At 41.9% G+C, this 23,557-nt stretch overlaps 1 protein-coding gene across 1 annotated transcript in view; it reads right to left on the bottom strand.

Annotated features, from left to right (window-relative positions):
- The window catches only part of JAZF1 (JAZF zinc finger 1), a 171,670-nt gene extending 159,034 nt beyond the window's left edge, over positions 1 to 12,636 (bottom strand). The window contains exon 1 of the mRNA XM_021713916.1: positions 12,428 to 12,636. The gene's annotated coding sequence lies outside the window, so the exon portion shown is untranslated. The remainder of the gene's footprint in view (positions 1 to 12,427) is intronic.
- Positions 12,637 to 23,557: the final 10,921 nt, after the last annotated feature.

Genomic DNA, 23,557 nt, shown 5'->3' with positions numbered 1-23,557 from the left:
GAGTGTGCCACTGCACTCCAGCCTGGGTGGTGGAGTGAGACTCCAACTAAAAAAAAAAAAGAAAACCTAAGAATTCATCATTTACATGAGTGTGGCACAGACTGCTGGCGGCTGCCCAATAGTCATTTTCCCTGTTCCTCAATGAGGCTTACCATGGCTGCCTGGTATAAAGGTCACATTTCCCAGCATTCCATGTGACCGAGTGTTGGCCAATAGGTTGTATTGCTGTAAAAAGCCTCCTTAAAGGCCTGTGCCTTGCCTTGTGGTAGTTTTACTTCAGGCTGACTGGAAGAGCAACTGAAGCCTTTGCATTTACTCTGGACATAAGATAATCTTGAGAATGGAAGTCAGACATAGTGAAGCAACACAATAGGAGTCTGGATCCCTGATCAGGTAAAGCCCCATACCGCTCTTGGACTGACCACCTCCAGCTTCTTTAAAGTGAGAAAAATAAACTTCTCTTCTGCTGGAGCCGTTGTTATTTGAGGTTTTTCAGTTACTCAAAAGCAAACCAAACCTTAACCAAAACACAAAACAATCAGAATTCCATTTTATTTTGTTGGGTCCCAGGCTCTAATCTGAAGCATGAACTATTTCATGTCTTGCCTTATTTTTCTGAATTTAAAAAATTTTTTAAAAATAGCACACTAAGCACAGGGAAAGAAAATCAGAGTAAAATCACACCTACATCACCACTGTGGTGAACTCTAAACTGGGATGGTTGAAGAATGGGAGAAAGAGGAGAAAAGCTTCATGTCAAATTATGGCTCCTTTGGTCACTTTAAGACTTTCTCCAGAATTAGTTATTAGTGGGCAATAATGAAGCAAATTGCACATGCTTATTACTTCTGAGTTATGAACAATACAGCCAGCAGTAACCTTTGAAGCTGTCAGGATCTTTTCAGGCAGGCAATTAAAGTGAAAAATGAGAGTGTGTGCAACTTCCATCACCCCATACCACATGTAATAACACCACCTACAAACACTGACATAGGAGTGAGACTCAATCTGAATATTTATTAATGCAGATCTGTTCCCATTTGTTCCTCTTCTTTTCCTGTAACCCATCCCACTCCCACCTGCCAAAAAAATATTTTTTCTTTAAAGGGCAGTTCTGACATCATGCATCACATGTACCTGAAACCTACATGCACAGCGACATCTCTCCTATCTGCATTGAAAGAAAAATCCTGCCTTTTCCCTTGACATGTAAATTTAGGACAAGCTTAATTTTACATCTTGTCCTAAAGGGAAATCAGATGATAAAGAAGTAAACCCAATTAGGAAAACACAAAATAACCAAGATAAAAATGATCAACAATAATCAATATTTACAGAAAGTCAAATATAAATTTTAAGTATTGGGTGCTAGGCATTGAAGGTCCCCCACCCACCCAACACACACATACAAAGGTCTTAGCTCTCAAGCAGACAAAACGCTAAAGGATGTGACTTATATTGATCTGCTATAAGAATGATCTAGTGTAAAAATATCAGCTGTTCTTCTAAAGTGTAGGAATCACTTACTGTTTGCACTCTAAGCACCTGGGCTTTAGAGAAATGGTAGGGATAAGCACAGGGGGAGGGAGGTACCTGATGAGCTAGTTGGAATAGGTCTTCCCAAGCTGAGAAGAAACTCCCATCTGAGAAGTCTAAGAATGGACCTAGGAATCCTGTCTCTCTCCTGTGGCTTCAGTCGTTTCTATACCACCAAGAGCCTAGAGGCCAGTGGCTCCCAGCCAGAAGTGCATGTCAGTATCACCTGGGAAACATTTTTTAAAATGTTGAAGTCTCTAGGACCCATTCCCAAAGATTCTAATATGTAACCAGGTTTGACAATTACTACTATAGACTCTGGAAAAGGGATAGAAAACCGAATGGGAAAGCTATTACACTAAACAGTTTACATATTTTTCCAAACTAAAAAAGGCAATTGTGATACTGAAAACAAATTATTGAAAGTGATTTAAAACTGTTTTTTTAAAACAGATTTCAAGTTGGAGTCTCACTCCGTCACCCAGGCTGGAGTGCAGTGGCACACTCACAGCCACCCCAGTGTCGACTTGCTAGGCTCCGGCAATCCTTCTGCCTCAGTCTTCAAAGTAGTTGGAACTACAGGCGTGCACTACCATGCCCAGCTACGTTTCTTTAAAAATTTATTGTAGAGACGAGGTCTCACCAAGTTGCCCGGGCTGGTCTCGAACCTGTGGGCTCAGGCAATCCACTTGCCTTGGCTTCCCAAAGTGCTGGGATTACAGGCTGAACCACCAAGCCCGGCCGATTTAAAACTTTTAAGTAAGTACAACATCCAGTGAAACCGTTTCAATCTAGACTTCACTTGGGGCTCAGTATTTTTCTGCATTTTCTATACAGAAAGTGTTAAGCTTAGTAATTATATAGACAAGCTGGTGTTTTCATATATTTTTAAAACCAAATCACAAACTACCCTTGAACTGTGAGTGATTTTCTGAATGTAAGGGTGTTCTGGCAAGACCTCTAGCTGGGAACCATTTATTTTTTTTGGTCATTAATTTTCTTCACAGTGTGTGCCTAAAATTAATAAGGCCGCATCACATGAGTTGTTCTGTGGCTCAGAATTTTCTGTAAGTCAGATTGGCCTGAACCAGTGTGGTTTTCCTGTGCTGTTATTATTCACCTCAGTAACAAATCAGGTCACATCCAAGCATATTAGTTTTGCATTTTGGAAGCCAGTTTTATCAAGGATTTGGCAAAAGGAATTGCCTCCATTACTTCCCATCTCCCAAGGAAGCCAAATCATTGTTTTAAAAAAAAAAAAAAAACCCACAGAGAGAAAGAGCTGAACATCTGGATGCAGAGTGACCGGATGGCTCTGCCTAAGAGTTATCAAACACAAGCACACATAGGTCATAGCTTACTCAGATCCAAGTCTCAATCCAAGGAGCTCTGTGTGGCCAGTTAGGGGATCATGCATGCTGTTGCCACAGCCAGGTGGCAGCTGAGAACACAGCATTCAGGCTCATGGACCACAGAGGTTATGCACTAGTTGGGGATTTATTGCTCCGATCCTGTACAGGTTGGTTGTGTGTTCAATCTACTTGCTAATGAGTAGGGCACATGCTGAGCCATTATTCAGATTGATCTCGCTGATGGTGTGAATTTGGGCGTCTGGGAAGTCCCTGACCCTTCTCAGTTATCTGGCATCTGGCAGATGGCTCCTGACAATCTTGGCTTCTACACTAAGACTTCTGGGAAGCAACCCGGACTTTCTGGTATTTTTTTAAAAAATAAGCCTTTAATTTCTTTAGACAGGCAGCATAATATGGTAGTTACTGATATATTCTGCTACTTTCTAACTGTGTGACTTGAGCAAGTTTTTCAACTCAAGTCTCAGTTTTCTGATAGGGAATTCAGTGACTCATAGCTCCCACATACTATGAGGTTATTAAGAGGATTAAAAGAGATAAGCCATATACAGCACAGAGCACAGCGGCTGGTATATGGTAAGCCCTTAATGAATCAATTAATTGTAGCCATTATGTACTATTATTATTTCAGGTAGCCAGGTCTGAAAGCATTTTGTGCTACATTGTGGGACTACAATTGTGAACAATCAATAGTTCTCAGATAGTAATAATAACTGATAATAAAGATATTATTACTATCACCAACTATCTACTATGGGTCAATACAGAATGAGTTGCTTTCCATGTGCAGTCCTCATGAAAACCTTGCAAGGGAGATGTCCCTTGATCTGCCTTGTCCCCAAGGGAAAATACAAGACTCAGAAAAGGAAAGCCTTAAATCCAGGTTTGTCTGACTTCAAAGTGTATGCTATTTGACCACACCTGCTGCCACTCCTGAGTAGTAGAGAGAACTTGCTTGTTTCACAGAACTGAGTCCTATTACACTGTTCAGTATCAATGCTCTCCAATTAAACTACCAAGTGGCCTTTTATTTGTATTTTAATTTTTAAAGGTGGTTTTATCATATATTTTTCATAAATGAACATGGATATTTTTATAACAATATTAAAATAAGGCCAGGCATGGTGGCTCATGCTTGTAATCCCAGCACTTTGGGAGGCTGAGGTGGGAGGATTGCTTGAGTCCAAGGAGTTTGAGACCAGTCTAGGCAACATAGCGAGACCTTATCTTGACCAAAAAATCAGAAAATTAGCTGGGCATGGTGGTGCACACCTATAATCCCAGCTACTTGGGAGACTGAGGTGGAAGGATGGCCTGAGTTCAAGAGGTCGAGGCTGTGGTAAGCCATGATCGTGCCACTGTACTCCAGCCTGGTGACGACCTCAACTCAAAAAAAAAAAATTAAAATAAGCATCATATATAATTATTCACTACAAAGTTGTTCTTGTGTGGCCCAACACCATCTCATATACCCCAGAAGAAGACCAAATGCCTGGGCATCCTGCCTTGCCTATTTCCCATTCTTGAAGTGCTTTCCAACCATAGCAATGGGTCTTTGACAGCTCTATAGCTCCCAGAACAGTTGAGAATATGGTATTCCTGGTCTTTCCAATAATGTTCTATTGGCTTCTGATTATCAATGTCTGATTCCTGGCATAGAATTATATCTGGACCCTGAGGTTGCTCTTGGGGCTGGCGGGCAGGTAGCTCTCTGAATTAAGTGGTTGGTTTTGACCTCATCACCATGGTGTCAGGAATCAGCACCAAGGTTGAGCAGGTGACCAGTTGGATGGGGAAGTATACAAGTCTGAACCATTTCTTTCTTTCTTTTTTTTTTAAGACATTTTTAAAGAGCAGTTTTAGGCTCATAGCAAAATTAAGAAGAAGACAGAGCGCTATCCCACATAATACCACACGGGCATTATCAGTAGTACCTGCGAGATAGTGGTTTTTTCCTCACTAAAAAAGCACTTTATGGGTAGAAGCATCGGAATGTGTTAGAAGCATTGGGATGCAACATGTAGACAATTTTGATGAAAGTCAGAACCCAAGACAAAGGCTGAAACATAGTTTACTCTACATGCATCTCCTGTGAAATTTTCTTTCGGTAACTGATCCTAAACAAAACAAAACAAAACAAAAAAACCCCAAATTCTAGTCCAGGTTCTTACAATTTCTGACTTATTGACTTAGCAAGGTGGTTTCCTCACCTGTGAAATGGAGATAATGATACCATGCACCAACTCCCTCACAAGCTTGAAGCGAGGATCACACATTTTAACTGAGCGATGCCATTATAGACTCTTAAGGCCCCACCTCAAATGCCAAGATAAGGTCGTCACAGAGTTATTATCTCTCTAACAGGAATAATCTGATGCAGTCACGTTATTCACTCCATCAGTCTCTCTGGCGAACAATCTGTAGGAAGAGAAGGCTTAAACTATACACAAAAATAGAAGCCTGACCTCTTTGTGTAAAGAACTTGATTTCATTTTACTTTGCTGTCCCTGGAGCTTAAGTAGAGTGCATACAGGCACTAAGATTATGATTTTTCTCTTGAAAGAGTAAGGACCTTCATCAGAAAGTTCTTCAAAAGTTCTTCCAAAGAGCCATATGACTTTTCAGTAGATAGAGAAAACCTTCTGGCTAGCTTTCAGCTGAGTTTATTAAAAGCCATTCTGACTCACTACAAACTGTGTGATCTGCTAACTTGCTTTATACATAAAAGAAAAGCCTTTCCATTTATAAACCAGGACATATTTAAATGATGCTATCACATATTCAAGTCAAATGCAAAACTCTCTATCATAGGTAAGTAAAATAGACATTATCGAAGTAATCGTGAGACATCGGATTCCTCAGAGAAGTTCAGAAGACTTTTGGGATTTGATAAATGTTACTATCGGTTGAGTTTCAGGGCATGGAAGGCAGAGACTGATGGATTGTCTCAGCTTACTTAGGATGAGGTTTAATTCTCTAGCCTGGGACTCAATACCATAAAGATACTGAGTCTTCATTTTGTTGTGGCTGGGCTTTAACAAGGAATGCAGAGATAACATAGACTTAAAAAAAATGTGAGTTGCTGAACGTCAGCATCCTGCCAGTCAATGTCTCCTCCCATCAGTCCACTTTCATACTTTAGCCAGTAATCTAGCTCAGTATATTTTCAACATTTTCACTGCAACTCACAGTATGATTTACATGTATTTTAACCAGTAGGCCTCTCCACAGACCCAAATATACAAAAGTGTCACAAAACATTTGTCAACTGCACCATGTGCAATGCACCCTGATAATACTGCCCTATTTTTAAAAAACAGAGTTAGGGCAACCCATTAAATTGATTTTATTATCCACTAATGAGCCCCAAATGGCATTTTTCAAAACATTCAAATCTTGCTAAATTACAAATCAATGATGTCATTCATTCAGCCCAATCCCACACATTGCTCTTTATTGCTTATACGATAAAAGATTTAGGTGTAATCTAGAAGACAATTTGCAATTTGGCTCCATCAACCAAATTTTCCAAATCCATCTTCCTCTAGTTCTTTGCACACCCCCTACACTGTTCTCTGCACACACCTTGTTTATACTCCATACCTTTTGTTTGGCTTATCTTGTTTGCCCTTCTCTGCCCCCGGGTACTCTCTTCCTGTCTTAGGTTCAATCAATGGGAGGTGTCAGTAGGAATCAGAAAGTGAAGGAGTAGGCAGTGGGGTTTGTTCTCCTATTCTCTCCCAGCCAGGCATGGCTTTGGAAGCAGGTACAATGTTCAACCTGGAGCCACAGCTCCAGGAGGGTGGCAGCCCCTCTTTCAAGGCTACTACTCTTTCTAGGTTCTGGTCACAGCATCACCTCCCCTTCCCCTTCAGCTTCCCCCTATTGCTAGGTCCTGGGTGCCTCAACATCCCTTACCCTGCCACACCCCTATAATACACCCAATATCTAACTCTCTTCTGCTCTTGGGACCCCAAGTGATGTGCTTTTGTAACATACGCTGTTTCTGCTACCTGGAACACCTCTTCCTCACCCACTTCTCTGAAGTCATCCTCAGATCTGTCAGCCAAAGTCCACTACAAATGCCTCTCCAAAGCATTCCATGAACCCTCATTGCAGAATTTGCCTTAGTAGATGGGTCTACTCAAAGGATGAATTACATTTTAAAAGGACTCAGCTCTTATTCCCAATGGACTCAGCTTTTCCAAAGCCTGTTTCTCTTCTGCCCCCAGCACTTAGTAGCACAAGGGTTGGCAAGTAACTATGATTACTGAAAGAATCCTAAATGAAAGAAAGGTCATAGGATTCTTAATTATTAAATGACATGATATCCATATGCTAGTAGGTAGTATTGTTTAACGAGAGCATCTAGAGGCAGCTTCATCTGAATTCCCATTCTAGGGTGATCTATTTTCTCTAAATGTAGCTGCTTCCTGTGTGGGGAACCTGCTCTCTCTCCCAGTAACTAGCTGGCTCCCCACAATCTCACCTCACCTGGCAGGGTGTTTTCTGCCTATTATGCTAATTAGATTGTACTTGAAAGATGTAATTATTGCTGCAACCCAAGGAAATAATTAATGGCCAATTTTAGTGGGCAAAATATTCATTAATCAAGTCAACAGACATGAGACCTGCAGAGTTTAGGAAAAAGGTCTGTAGAGAGAAGTAAAAAAAGATAATCACCTGAGATTTCTCCTTTCCATAAGTATAGGTTAAATCTATTCAATTACTGTCTTCTGCAAGTTTACATTTCGGATTTAGTCCAATGACCCTAATGAAGCCTAGATTTAAACTTTTGAGTTTTAGAATATATTGAACAACAGAATTAAACTGTTTGATCATTTTATTGCACAAAAAGGAAGGGATAAGGAGAAGATAACATGAGTCCCATACTTGCTCTGTTTAAAGTGTTCCTTCACTCAAGGGTTTCTGTATACTACAAATGTCAGTGTCTGGTTTCTTGTATTACAGGCAGGGAGGAAGAAGGTGTCATGATGAGAACACCATCGAGCTTGGTGGATGTTTACACCATCTTCGACCCTTATAAACACATAGCCCTTCAAATCTGAGGGTGAGAGGTCATTTTAAGTTCTTCTAACACCTTGGTAATCAGAGCCCAGGGAAATATTTGCCAAAAAAACAACACAGTGATCCAGAGATCAGATGAAACCCACACCTACTATTAAAAGATCCTGCAATCCCAAAGAGCATGGCCCCTCATAAAAAATGATAAACAAACCCCTCCAGCTCTCCCCACAGCCCTTCTTCTCAATGTTCTTTTATAACATTCATGTTCTTAGATTCATGTCAACTATCTATTCCTAGATGGGTCTCCCCATTACATTATAAGGGGTTTAAGGGACAGGAGATGGGTCACAGAAGGCAGCAAACATGACCGACAGTCGAGTTTATTTTTTAAGCCCCAAAATATTTCCATGTTTTCATTTAACTTAAAATGCTAACAATCATATTCTAGCCTCGGCATGCCCATAAAGTTGTTTCACAGTCCAGGAAAAAAAAATTTAAGTAATGTTCACCATCCACATCTTAACAGTCTGGATGCTGAAGCATTTTTCATTCAGAGTAATGATCTCCAGGAGTAAAAATAATATAATTATAACCGAACTACTTGGTCAGCTAAATCACAACCAGAAATGCACTGGTATGTATTTCATTCACTGTGTCAAAAATCTTCATTCTGAACCATCAACATAGCACTAAATTTTGATCTGTCATTGAAAACAGGTCGCTTCTATTTCTGGCTTACGGCATGGTAACAGGGTACAGCAATTGGCAAAGACAGCTAATATTTCACATTAAATCTCCCCACCTGACCTTCTGAATCAAAAATGGAAAGACTCGTGAATAAGGAATTATTTATTATGTAAACACTCCCCTTGCTTTAAAAAAAAAAACACCCAAAGCCTTCTTAATCAAAGCATAGAAAGAAAGAACCAAAATTCTTGGGGAGCAAATCTGTTGTTGAGAAGATGGCCACTGAAGGCCACTGCAAGGTGTGAGCTGCACCCTTGGGCTGTCTCCTCTTCAAGAAGGATAGGACAGAAGAAGGAGTTCTTAGCACGTAGGTAGTCTCTAAGACAAAGGCAGAATAGGACTTTCCAGAGGGAGGAGGAACTACAAAATCAAAGGGTGTGGCCTCACTGGCCCTCTGCTACCCATAGTAGCACTGAGGGTTGAGATGCAGATAGGATGAATTTGACACATTTTGGAAGAAAGTAACATTTTCTGAGCTGCTCTTCCATGACCTGTTTTGAAATCACTCATGGATCCATATTTAAATCATGTTTTTATCTTCCTTTTAGTTTACCTTTAAATAAAACTTTGAGAAAAGTTTTGCAGATACTTCCCCTCCTTCACTGGCAACCCAAGCCTGGGTAGAGTGACCCTCCCATGGGAGCCCTCTAGCAGGCCCATCTTCATGCTTACCACATAGCTTGAAACCTTTTGACGGTGACTGACTTTCTCTCCCCTAGGCCAGCGTTTCTCAGTCTGGGGAGGTTTATAAAGTAGTCAGTCACCACAGCCCCAGTGATCTTGATTTAACTGATCACTAAGTAGGTGCCTGGTATGCAACCCAATTGATTCTAATGTACAGCCTGGGCTGAGAACCACTGCCGTGTTAAGCTCCCTGAGGACAAGCCCTGTGGCTGTTTGCTTTTGAATCAAACTTAGCACAGAACCTGCTAGCTATATATTAATTGAATGAATAAAAGAATGTTGTCCAGTGATTGAAGAAGAAAGTGGGGGGGGGGGAACTGGGCGGGCATTCAGGATGGGTTATACATGAAGAGTATAAAAGAGCATCTCAAACTTGAGTGTGCATCAGAATCACCAGGAAGCCTGCTACAAGGCAGGTTAGGGGGATGGGGCCTGAGAATTTGCATTTCTAACAAGTTCCCAGGTGATGCTGGTGCTGCTAATCCCAGAACCCCACTTCCAGAACCAGGGCACTGAACTGGCCTAAGCAGCCTGGTAATAGATTAGGTGACACACAGTAACATGTGATAATCTGGGGCTGCAGGCATCTCTAACTAGGTGGCCAAGGACAGTAATTCTATCAGCGACATCACAAGGAGAGATTGCATGGGTCTTTAATCTTATCTGATTGCTGGCCACAGCCAGAACAGGGCTGAGGAAATCTTCCCTTTGGACTGTGATTCCAATTCAATCAGCAATCTTTCATTTTCATGGCTTAAGTATCTGAATCATCCGTCACATGTCTACTACCATTCAGAATTAAGATGTGGCTAGCAAGAATAACAGACTGCCATCAGCATCTAAATAAAAATTACAGTACATTTTCCTAGAAATAGGCCCAAGATCAAATTTTCCAAAAGCAACCAGTGGCAGACTTAGGCCAGATAACAAACCCATGGCTGCTTGTTAAATCAACTCAAGCACTAGATTCTACAGCTGTAAAAATACAGTGGTTTAAAATCCAAGCTTCTAATAGCCACCCAAATAGATGCTATATTAAAATGACTTGGGGGAAAATGCATGCTTTTCTTCAGCTATTGCCAGTTAAGAAATTTTTTTCATAAGAGACAAAGGAAAGGAATAAGGAAAACGTCAACTGCATTAGGTTGTTCTAAGAGGGCACTGGTTATTGGTTCTCACCAACATTCCAATCACACAAGTCACTGGAAGTGACACAAATGGCAAAGTGGGAGTAACCCAGGCTGGGGTTCTCTCTCCATTTCTAGTTATCTGTCCTATGAATTCTAGCCAGCAGTAATAAATCTGGGTGTCAGACAACTGAATGCCTTTGGGTTGTGAGACAATCTTTGAGGAGTTTCTGGAGCAGAAGTAAATGGGGAATTGTGTTCTTTGGAAAAAAAAGTACTCTCTTATTAGGTAGAGAGTAGCATACAGATAGTGGGCTCACCACAGGACAATGATCAAATCTTAGGTTTACACAGAGCAGGGGTTCCCAAGTGTGGCTCAGAAACTCCAGAAACTGTGTGTGTGGTTGGGGGAGGGGGGAAGGAGGCAAGGGAGGGGGAATTGCAACCTATATTTTAACAAACATCATGTTAAGTATTCTGGCACAGCCTAAGTTTGAGAACTACTGACCCAGAGCTTCAGAGTCCTCAAAACATCTTGGAGAAGCTTTTCTTACACAATTCCAACTTTGTGGGGAAGATAATATCCATTTTAGAAATTAGAGAACTGAACTGAGACAGCCAAGAGAAGCCTAAGGAGACATGATGACCAAATGTAACACGGAATCCTGGACCAGAAAAAGGACATTAGGGAAACATGAAGGAAATCTGAATAAAGTATAAACTTTAGTCAATAATGTATCAATTTAATTCATTCATTACAACAAATAGACCGTAATAATGGTAAGACATTAATAACAGGAAACACTGGTCATGGGACTATGTGAGAGCTTTGTAGTTCTGTAAATCTATAACTATTCTAAGATAAAACGTTTGTTGAAATCATTAGGGAACTGATGCTCTGAGATACCTGCTAAAGCAAGGTCATAGATACACAGTGGTGCTGTTGCATTATTTTCTGAATGTTTAAAATATTTTTGAAATATTTTGTAATTTAAAATATTTTATAATTTGAAACTATAAAAATTAAACATTGGTCAGACACAATGGTTCACACCTGTAAGCCTAGTACTTTGGGAGGCAGAGGTGGGAGGATTGTTTGAGCTCAGAAGTTCAAGACCAGCCTGGACAACATAGGGAGCCTTTTTCTCTACAAAAAAATCAAAATATTAATAGGGTGTGGTGGTGTGCACCTGTAGTCCCAGTTATTCGGGAGGCTGAGGCAGAAGGATTGCCTGAGCCCAGGAAGCCGAGGTTGTGGTGAGCTGAGATCATGCCACTGCACTCCAGTCTGGGTGACAGAGAGAGACCCCCATTCCAAAACAAAAAACATTAAACATACTCAAACAGCTTTTTTTCTTTTTCCCAAAAACAACTGGTGTGTGTTTGGACAAGGATACTGTATGTGAAGCACTGCCAGAAACACACCCTTATCTGACTAGTTGCTACAGATCCTTTTAGTGTGAGCCCTCTTGGCACTGCTAACTCTGTCACCATAATGGAGACCTGCCCCCCCCCAGGATTATCCCTGAAGGATAACTGTGAAGGAGGTGATCCCTCCTCCTCCTCAGGCTCTCTCCTCACATTCACCACAGGCCTCAACATTTCATCATACTTACATTTCCAGAGGGCTAGTCTCAGCTAGACCTCTTCTCATGGCAGCTGAGAGGTGATTTTGAGTGCTACTCCTCAAAATAGCAAGGGTATTTTAATGAGGACAGTACAGAGCCTCTGAGCCCCACAGGAGCATGCTGCATGGTGAAAGGCTGCCTAAACCTTCAGATCAGCCCCTTGGCCATTTACCTATGTCCTTCCTTTGCTGCAGACTAGACTGCATTTGGTCAAGGTCCATCCCCTTTGGCCCAGCGGCCTGTGACTCAGCAACACTTCCAAGGCCAGCCCCAGAACTCTTGATGTCACACAAAGTAATTTACTTACCACTTTCTCATGTTCCCCAACCTCCGAAAGAGTTCAAAGCAGGTGGTAAAATCTCCAGAATGGGGATCTAGGAGAAAGAGAGCTAAGAGGCCTAGACAACCCATAAACTGAATTTTAATCCCTGGAATAGTGGGACATTTATGGCTGCCCACATGTTCCTGAGACTGACTATTTTCACTCCACTGTTTTAATGCCAATACCAAGGAATGTGTGTGGCAGCCTGCCTTCCCCTGACACCTTTGCCTTGGGTATCACCTGGACCAAATGAGTGAGAATGAGGGCAGAGGGGCCAAGGGGACATCATTTGTGAGTTCGAAAAACAACACAAAGCTTACTGGTGTGTTTTCTAGACCAAACACGTCAATACCATGTACTGATTGCCAATTGGTTCCTCCTTGCCCTTACCTGTGCCGCTCTCTCATTTTTGACTGCTCTCCCTCCACCCCTCAGTAGAATCAAACCCAACCTCTTCCCCAAAGAGCCCACTGAAGTCCTATATGCAGCCTGAGGGTCCTCTGCTTTCTTTTACATCATTCATTCAACACCTCCTATGTGCCAGGTACTGGTCTAGGCATTAGAAAGATAGCAGTAACAAAACCCAGAAATCCCTTCTGTCATGGGGTTTACATGCTGGAAAGGGAAAGGGTCAATAAGCACAGGTGGAAACTCCTAGGAAGGAAAGTAGAAGGGAGGATAGAGAGTGACAGTTGTTCTGGCCCCTTCATTGGCACTTAGCATATGCCATTATTTTACATTATTGCCTCTTCAGCGAGATACTCAGGTCTTGAAGGACAGGGGCTGATTCGAGGTTTTTTAAAGGCATAGAATTGTGCATGCAGTAGCTGTTCAGCCCATTCTATTGAAGAAGGAACTGATATAAGGCAGCTGATTCACATTTTTAGAACTTCAGGCCTTCTGGGTGCAGAGGGGAGTAAGGAGATGAATTAGTCTGTGTGGAGTCACAGGTCACAGTGAGTCATCCATTCTGCACTCTTTATTGAGCAGCCATGTCCTGGGCAATGAGGGCAGCACATGACTCTCCAGTGAAATCCTGCCCTCAATACTTGTATATTTTGGTGAAAAAGATCCAAGGTAAATGATCGTAGCTATGCAGGAAATGGGCAGGGAGAGGAAAAGGAGAAAACACAAGGAGGTCGGGAAAGGCCTTGTGAGGAGGTGATGGTTCAGCCAAGTCCTAGATGGATGGGAAGGAGCCGGTGGGGCCAAGGGCAGGATGGGAGCAGGCTGGGACAGCAAGAGCAAGTTCTTGGAAGAGGTGTCTGCGAGGCAGAGGCCTGGAGGTGGGAATGTGCTGCATGTGCTATCGGTGTGGGGATGATGCTGGGTAAGGCGGGAGCCAGCCTTCACAATACCTGTGGGCCACCGTTGGGCGTGTGGGGTTTATTCTAAGTGCAATGGTTAGCACAAGGGGAGTCCAAGCAGGAGGGAACATGAGATTTATATTTTAAGATCACTCTGACAAGATCGCCCAGATTCAGAGTGACCACATGTCACAGTCTGTCAGGAATAATGCCATTTTATGCCTATTAGCCCAGCATAATTATTAATAGCACCCCATTTCACTCTCCAAAGTTTTGCAGATTAGGGGAAAAATGACACAGTCATCCTATCCAGAACCCATTATTATAACTAGTATGATTATGAAACCTGATCTTCTCTGTGCCAATCATCCCCCTCCAAATACAGCAGAAGCTGGATACAGCTATTCGAGAATGAAAACTTAAGCCTGTCCTCCAGCATCAGAATTATAAAAAGGTTCCACTGTATTCTGTTTCTTTTTTTTTTTTTAAGACAGGAAGAAGAGAAAATTCTACAAACCTCTCTCCATGATGTATCCCACATTTCACAGCTGCTGTAAGGGGAAAACTTTTCCACAGATCAAATCTAAAATGTTCATGGTTCAGTTGAAGTCTGTCCTCACTTGATATGGACAAAAAGGGCCAGTCATTGCTCTCTGTGCAGAGATACTGAGAGTCCTGTTCTCCAGGAAGCCTGCCAAAATCACCTCCAAGGAGCTCCAGGTTACATAACCCCTGTTGCTCTAACCTCTCCGCTCAGGTCTTATTTTTCAAATGTTTAGTCATCCTTGTGGCTCCTCTGCTTATCCATGCCAAGTTCTTCACACTAACACAGTACTTTTAAAGTTATATTCCAGAAGCCCTCTGCTATTTTCCCTACCAAATCTTTCCAGAAGCTTCAAATCTGTTCTCCTCTGCATCTAAGTCATAGGTCAGGAAACTGGAAACAGTCTTGATAGACCACGCTATACCTCCTGTCTTGCTTCCACCTGTCCTCCCTGGACCAGACCACCTAAAGAGAGGATTAAGCATAATCTTACTGCATCTGGGCTACAAAGAATGTATGGGTGGCAACCTCTGTCAGCCCGGATTATATCCCCTTCTCATATTCCATCTTAGAATCTCAGAATGTCAGGGCAAAAGTGACCTTAGCAACACTCTTTTCATTTAGTAGATTTATGAAGGCTGATCTCATGAATACCTCATAGAGGGGATGGAACGCTTGGCAGCCCCCACTCCCCCATCCACTCCTAGGAAGTTACCACCCTCTGATGGGCTTATATTGACCTGTCCATATGTATCATTTCCCACATCCCTTCTTTACTTTATATTTTTAAAGTCTTTGTATGATTCACAAGATATTGTTTTCCATGTAGCCAGGACTCCATGTAGATATCAGCTGAACAGATGCTTAAATGGATTTTTAAGGGTCTTCCTTGGTCTGTTTATAATACAGATATTTAAACAAGAGTAACACTACCGGGCTTTGAGTGGTCATAGGCTCTGGGGACAAACAGACTCAAGTCTAGATTCAGGTTATGTCACTAATTTGCTTGCCAGGAGTTGACTGACTACAGGAAAGGTATTTTATCTTTCTGAATCAGAAAAAATGGATACAGTATACCTACCTCTTTATGAGGGCAAAAAGGCTTAACTATGTTGTATGCAAAGTCTTCCCAGATACATGTTCTTTCCTAAGGAACATTTCCCCTTTTGCTTGCTTTGCTTAATTAATATGCATTCCAGTTTTATTCACTATAAGTTAAGCTTTTACCAAAAAAGAAAGAAAAATTCTAATAGTACTCTCTTTACCAGAGATTCCATTTTTTCCCTCATCCCGAACTACTTAAATCCCTCCTCCTTAGATAAGAGATAAACGATGCTGTAACTTACATAATTTTATGAATTGTTAAAGGAGAGTGCTGAGATAACACCAAAATGGGAGAATTCCAGCAGTGACTTGTGACATAGCAGGAGTTAGGAAAGTATTTAAGTTCAGAGAGAGAACTAAGAAAAGCCTTCTGATGAGGTGTGAGTCAATGGAAAGCTGCGCAGGAAAAATTAATAGGAAATGCAGTCTGGCGGGTGATGCCGCTGCATAAGGAAACAGGAGAGGCCAGCCAGCCAGCATCCTGCACCAGGATTTAGAAACCCAGGGAAGCATAGTTTTCAGTCTATGCCACCCAGGACTGATACCATACTGACATCTTGTGGTTGCACGTATCCTGACACTTAGGTGGCCCCATAGCAGACACTGACATACATATTAGTATTACAACCAGCACTTAACGTTGCAGCAATGAACTAACTTCAAACATTTTCTCTGCCACAAGCTCACTGTTTTCACACTGCGAAAGTGGAAGTGGGGGAAGGAAGCTGCCGCTGGGTCATGATGTTGGCATTTAGACTCCAACTGCACCAGCACTGGGGCCTCTGATAAACGTCCTGTGTTCAAGTACTTGTGCCTCTTGGCTGAGCACTTCTTATCAGGTACCCCGAGACTTTGGTAGGAGAGTTACTAACACTTACTGGTTGTTTTAAAAGTGAAATGAAAACTGCAGCCAGAGACTTCAAATACCAACCAAACCACCTCCTCACAAATGCTAAGAGAGAAAGAGCAGGAAATAGAAAAATAACCTGGTTCTTTGAAATTTCAAAATTAAATTTCTCTTCACAAGCATTCCCCAGAGTTATGCCAGAAATCTTCCATCTTGCAGAATCCCAGATGATATTGCAAGCCTGCTGCATGCAAAGACTTGGGGAACACTAGAACACATCAGAGGGACCATGGTCCAATGGGTGGGGCAGAGCCCCCATCACCATGAAGCAAAGGAGACAGGGAGATGGGCAAACCCGGGCCAAGAGGGCTGGAGTGCAAGGCTTCTAAGGCGGTGCAGCACTTCATCCTTTAGGATAGCAGTGTGGAGCAAACCAAGGTAGACAGGAAGGCATTTATGGCAAGGTGGTAAAAGTCACAGACTTCAGGAATCAGAGGAAACAGGACTTCATTCCCAGGTCCGTTGCTCCCTGACTATCCATCTGAATATGCTCCCTGAGCTCTCCTGGCCTCATTTTCTTCATCTGAAAAGTAGGGGTGAAGATTCCCACTGTAGTTGTAAGGAATGAATGAAATAATGTGTAGAACTGACAACTCAGCATACACTAAGGACATACCAGTGAGGATGACAGCTGTTAATGGCATCAGGAGTGGAGTGATGGGCAGGAAAAGCCACCGTGGCCAGCCAAACTCAAGAGCAGATGAGTACAAGGTGGATGCAGGACAAAGACATGGCAGGGGGTGGAGGGAGGGGAAGTCAGAGGATGGAGGCCACTGGACACCAGGCTGAGGCATCTGACCAGCTCTGGTTTCCTCTGTGGCCCACAACGTGTCATCTGACTCCTCATGACTTAGGGTTTTGTTTTTGTTTTTTTGCCTCTTTATATCTTCTCTCCCTAGAGAGGTTACTTCAGCTTCTTGAAGGCACAGGCTACATCTCCTCACTGTGGGCCCAGCGGAAGGCCAGGGCAGAGCAGAAACTCAGCGAGCATTTGCCTGCCTCTTCCAGTACTGGGTCACTTTTAGCAAATTCATTAACCTGTTAGTCAGCAGGTTCCTTTTCAGTAAAATCCAAATAAATAGCAATACCTGCCTTCTTTGTTTTGTGAAGATTAAATGAGATGATGCCAGTGGAGTGACAAGTTATCCGGGAAGAGCTCAAAGAAAATTACAATCAGAACCACACCTGCTGCCATCCTAGTAGGCAGTTTCATAGAAAACATGGCAGAATGTATTCTATGAATCCCAGTCTCAAAGTCCTAAGGATATCCTTAGGGTAAATCAGAGAGGACTGCACACTACCACCACAGAAATATTTTCTAGGCGATTTGTTAAGAAAATTGGATTATCATCTTAATTTCTCGGCATTATGTAACTTCCCAGTTCTTAAGCATAGCTTCCAAAACACACCAGGGCAGCACTGCCCTTAACTGCTTTTCCAGACAACATCTTTTCAAATTTCCATGAAAAGAATGTGGCTGGCACCACCTCATCCTGAACATCCTAACAAATGGATAAAATCTGCTGCAATGAGATGGTTTAGCCCAACATCTCCTCTCTGCTGCCAACAAGATACAGCTATAGTTTTTGACACTAAATAGGGCACAAAAATATCTTCTTTTTAAAAACAACCTTTATGCTTTTGGTTGGTCTTAGCAAGTAACAGATGACTACAGAAAAATGGAACATCTAGAAAATTATGATAAGCAAAAATTACCCATAATCAACTATACAAAGGTAGTTCACCTTGTGAATTTTGCTATATTTCCTTCCAGTCTTCTTTGTCTATATATATTTTTTAAAATGAAGCCAGTCTTTTCACTTATTATAACCTGAAGATTTTATTTTATTTTTAATATTTATTATTTGTTTATTTATTTATTTTTAGTGGGGTCTCACTCTGCTGCACAGGCGTAATCATGGTTCACCACAGCCTTGACATCCTGGGCTCAGGCAATCCTTCTACCTCAGCCTTCCAAGTAACTCCCACAGGTATGCGCCACTATACCCAGCTATTTTTTAAAAAATTTTTTGTAGAGATAAGGTCTCACTATGTTGCCTAGACTGATCTTGAACTCCTGGGCTCAAGCAATTCCTTTGCCTTGGCCTCCCAAAGTGCTGAGATTACACTGGCATGAGACACTGTATCTAGCTAAGATTTATTTAATATTTCACTATTCATAAAAATTACTGAATACACATTTAGTATATAAAGCTGTGCTCTATGCTAAGAGGTTGTGAGAGACACATAAGATCAGGCCCCTGTTCTCCAGAAATCTTTGCTTTAGCTAAGCATACATGACAAACATGTAGGAAAAAGAAAGACTGTTATACAATTGCAATTGAAGAAAGGGGTAGTACAAACAAAAATGTCTGTGAGTGGTTCAAACCCAGAAGAGAGTACCATGGCCTGGAATAGTCATGAAGAAAGAAATCTATAAGTCCAACCATAAAGTACCGTAATTCTATAGATATCTTTGAATTGTTAATGACTCTAATAATTTACCCCCCTTCTCCAATAAGCAGAATGACAGAGTCACTGAAGTTCTTCCCATTGCTGTGCCTTTGCTATTACAGACAAAGCTGAGGTTTACAAAGTTGTTTTTCCAAAACGCCATACATAAGAGTAAAAAATTCAGAACAATTTTCTAATTATGTTTCTATTCATGAGGAAAGCCAGGGCTCTGAGTGAAAATCCAAAAGTTTTCTGATAAATTAAAAGTAAATTCTGAAATTCCAGATTCCCAGTGTCTAAATAATATCTAATGCAAGAATTAGCAAGCATCTATCCCACATATGTTCTTGAAGTTTGGAACCACTTCTCAACCAAGCTTAATTCCTGGGGAGAGCTCTTCCTGCTTAACTTGTATTGACCTACTCACTCATTAAGGAAATACCAATGAGTATTTTAGTGTGTGTGGTAATGAGTCCACCACTAGCAATACAAAGGTGAAGTAACACATAGATAGGTTCATGCCCTCATGGGGTGGACAGTTTAGTAGGAAAGAGGCTGCCAAATAAACAGACAATGACAACTCAATGTGACAAATGCTGTGGATAAATTAAGCTATGTCAAGGACTACAGATGCTATGGATAAATGCTATACTAAGACATGAATACCAAGAAGGGGCATTATATTAACCAAGAGGCTTCTCAGAAAAGATGATATTTATGTTGAAGGAAGAATAGCAGTCTGTCAGGAGAAGCAATGAAAGAGACGTCTAGGAGAGAGAACAGCATGCAAGAATTTCTAGAAGAGAGAAAAAACATAGTGAAGGAGTGGAAAAGAGACATTCAGAATGTCTAGATCAGAGAGAGGAAAAGGGACGATTCTGATGAGAGATGTGCATATGCATACAGAACTATGTGTGTGTACACACACACACACACACACACACACACACACACACACAACTTTTAGACTTCAAAACAACCCTACCATAATTATCCTCATTTTAACAGATGAGGAAACAAGTCGGAGGAACACTAGCTGGTGGTAATAATAAATAGCTAAAGGATCCTGAACAGAAGACAGACAAGATGAGTTTTGCATCATTGGAAAACTACTGTTGACACAGTGTCAATGGTGCTTTGGAGGGGTCCAGGGTGGAAGTTAAGGGTGCCTGTTAGGAAGTGATGATAAAAGCTTTACCAAGCTTCCTAGACCAATCAAAGGGCTCATTTTCTGTCACTTGACATGCATATGGGGACACTGGAAGCACTCTGCAGCTCTTGGCCAGCCTCCCATAGGGCAGTTACTTCCTAAGCACCACGTCCAGCAGAATCATAGGTGGGAGTCCTCCTTAGTAAGATGGCCAAGCTTCTCCCAGGAAGAGGAAGCCCTGACTGCAAGGAAACAGCTACAGCCCTAGCACTTCTCTGGGTCTGACCAACTCAGGTCAACAGTCTCACCCCTTTCCGCCTTCTATAGCCCACTATTCTGACCAGGCGACCCACCAGCTATGTCCACACGGTACTGCAACTGTACAGGGCTATTCTTGGCTTGATCTCATTCCTCCTCTCTTGGAGTTTAGCTTCTTTGTCACCGCCTTACTGGGAAAAAAATGCCACTTACCAATGATTCTTTTTTTTAGGAAACAGTAGTTCTCAATCTTAACATTCATCCAGTCAATGCCTTACTCCCTTTTCCTCAAGAATATGAGTAAGGAGGGAAAATTAAACTTTTCAGTGTATCTAACAGGCTCTGTACAGCAACATCTTATCTAAATTTGTACAACGATTGTGAGAAAACGATATGCCTGTCCTCATAAAACATGAAAACATTGGAAAAGGTAAATTGACTTGCCTGAGTCCACACAGCTAAATAAGGCCACAGGCAGGCATCCAACCCAATTCTGACTCCAAGTCCAGCCCCATGCTACCACATCAGTTAATTCTTCAGAAAGAAAAATAGGTCATTCGAACATATATTATCATTCTCGAGTTGGCAGATAATGTGTGTCCTAGAGAAGGCTGGTCAAGAGAACAATCAGGGATTTAAGATTCAACTTTGAAATTATACCCTCAGCTCCTAAACCTTCATTTCTGGTTTGCTGGTGTATGTTGTCTAGTCAGTATGGCCTTTGCAGCACGAGAGGTTGGATTGATGTGAGATGGAAAGATTTTTGGCTAGGCATCTGAGACTCAAAATTCTACACTAGTCTTTGATAGTAGCTACTGGTTCATGAAAGCTGGGGTGGAGTTAGGGTAACTGTAGCCAAATGCATACTGTTATTATTCTACACCTGCCCACAATGCTGCCAAGGCTCCGGTAAATTGAGGTTGGGTTATATGTCAGTGAAGGGTAAGTAGAGTGATCATATAATTTATTGTCCAAACCATTGGGGCACCTCTGCGAGTGAAAAGAAGTATTGTTGGTAATGACATCAGGCTGGCTGGGTGTGGTGGCTCACACCTGTAATTCCAGCACTTTAGGAGGCCAAGGCAAAAGGATTGCTTGAGTCCAGTAGTTGAAGACCAGCTAGGGCAACAAAGCAACACCCCGTCTCTACAAAACATAGAAAAATTAACTGGGCATGGTGGTGCTTGTCTGTAGTCCCAGCTACTTGGGAGGCTGAGGCAGGAGGATCACTTGAGCCCAGGAGGTTGAAGCTATGGTGAGCTGTGATTGTGTCAGTGCACTCTAGCCCTGGCGACAGAGGAAAACCTTCTCTCAAAAAAATAAATAAAAATAAATTTAAAATATCATGACACCAGAACAAATGTGTAAACTAGGTCTGACCAGAGTAAACTAGAACTTATGGTCACCCTGGTCATAAGGACCCCTTTACCTTCTAGCTTAAGACCAAGTTTACAGCAAGTCTAGAGCTCACTGGGTCTGGTCCCCTGGGCTCATCACCTCATCCTATTGCTAATATCAACAGGTGGCTTCTAAAGACAAATATAAGGAGAAATAGTTCAAAGGAAGAAAAGCGACAAAAAGCATTCTTCTCAAAAGCTCAGGAGCTGGTCTACACCACCTGCCCTAAACTTTGGGGAAAGAGTGGAGGCAGCCTGTTTTCCTTACTACATCTAGGCCTAGGGCCTAGCAGATATCCTTCCCAAAAGAGGAATATAAGCAGAAGAGAAAGAGAATGTAGTACATACATTCACAAGAACTTTGAACTTTTGGGGTACCAAACTGACAGTTCCTGGCATTTATGGTTCAATAACAGCCCTGATTTTGAACCTATGCCAGTGTCTTCCTCCTCGGGGCCCAGGTGCTTCTTAGAGGCTGGAATGTTTCTAACATATACATGAGATGTATGTTTAATAACTCATTCTCCCTAGAATGTGCTAGTCATGAGAATTATTCAGTGTAGGGGAATCCAACCAACAGTGCAGGTAGCATTACTGTTAGTATCTAGGTATCATACAAAGGCCATTTTTTTTAAGTTTACAAATGTAAATGGATCTTTATAATTTTTATATTTGTAAAAAGAATCATTCTCATGGAGACTGGTCAGAGTTGAAAGATCCAACATCTTGCCCCTTACACAAAACTCAATACTTAGTAGTCATTTATTAAATGTCCCCTCAACTGAAAAGATCCAAATTTGGTATTCTTCAAAACACCAGCACTAGAGATGGCAGCAAGTGCCTCCTTCACAATCTCATTCTGTTGCTAACAGCAACAAATGGCTTCTAAAGACAAATCTTTAGGTGAATGGTAAAGAGATGTCTGCAGAGCAACTTAAGCCACAAAACTTACTACACTTCTTACCTCGGTTTTCCACTGCATCAGGTCAGAAACTGATTTGATTTGCTGCCCCGAGTGGGCTTCACACCTTCCCTCCTATTCGCCAGTGTGTCTTTTTCCATTACCCATGTTTAAAAACAGACTCTTTAATTTATGGGCATTTAGGGCTGGTGAAAGTCTCCAAGCTCTAGACTCACCACAGATTCAGGCCCCTAAATGGTAACAGCTGAGCTGGCTTGTCAGGAAGGGTGAGGCCCCTTCTCCCGTCCCTGGAGAAACAGCCTGAACCAGCAGGCCTACTGACCCCAGTCTCAGAGACTGCCTCAAAAGAGGCTCAATTGGGGATAGAATGGTTGTTGCTTCCATGGTGAAGAAGGAAATCATCTTTCTTTGTGTCTGGGCATTAGGAACAAATGGTTCCCAATGCTGCCCTGTGGCCTGTTTCTGACCTCTGACAAGAGATAAAACATTGATAAAGGAACTCCTTTATTTGCAGACAATGTTTTCTTTTGGTTATTAAAATATTCTTTCTTTTGTGAAAAGATGTTTGACAATATAGGTTTTTTTTTTTTAAGTCTTTAATTGGCAAAATAAAGGGTAAGCATTAGTATGCTGATAAAGGTTTCTGGTAAAATTTCACTAGTCCATGAAATGCAAAACTAGGAGATGTTTCCTTTGAAAACCTGGATGGCCAGGTTTTCTGAAGAGCAGAGAAATGGGAATGAGGGTCAGGAGAGGGAGGGGAGCACTCTCATCTCAGAACTTCAATCTGTTGGGTGCAACACAAACACCAAATAACTAAAGGGAAAGGCAGCAAAAATGTCTTCAGGTCCTCGTCTGTGCTAACGTCTGTACCTCTATTATCTCAGTTGATCTTCATAACTACCCTGCAAAACAGATGTTACATGTTCCACTTCACCACTAAAGAAATAAAGACGATGCAAATGACTGACCCACCAACAGGAAGCTGTGAAAGACTGGGATGCAGCCCTGAAGCCTGATTATTTTCCTACCATATAGAGTGTGCAGTGGGGCGGCAGGGTATCAGCCCTTC

Source organism: Carlito syrichta, unplaced genomic scaffold (genome assembly GCF_000164805.1).
Source record: "Carlito syrichta isolate Samal-C Ts95f unplaced genomic scaffold, Tarsius_syrichta-2.0.1 Scaffold304800, whole genome shotgun sequence".
NCBI lineage: Eukaryota > Metazoa > Chordata > Mammalia > Primates > Tarsiidae > Carlito > Carlito syrichta.
Note: the sequence above shows the minus strand (reverse complement) of the source record. Positions and strands in the feature narration are given on the sequence as shown.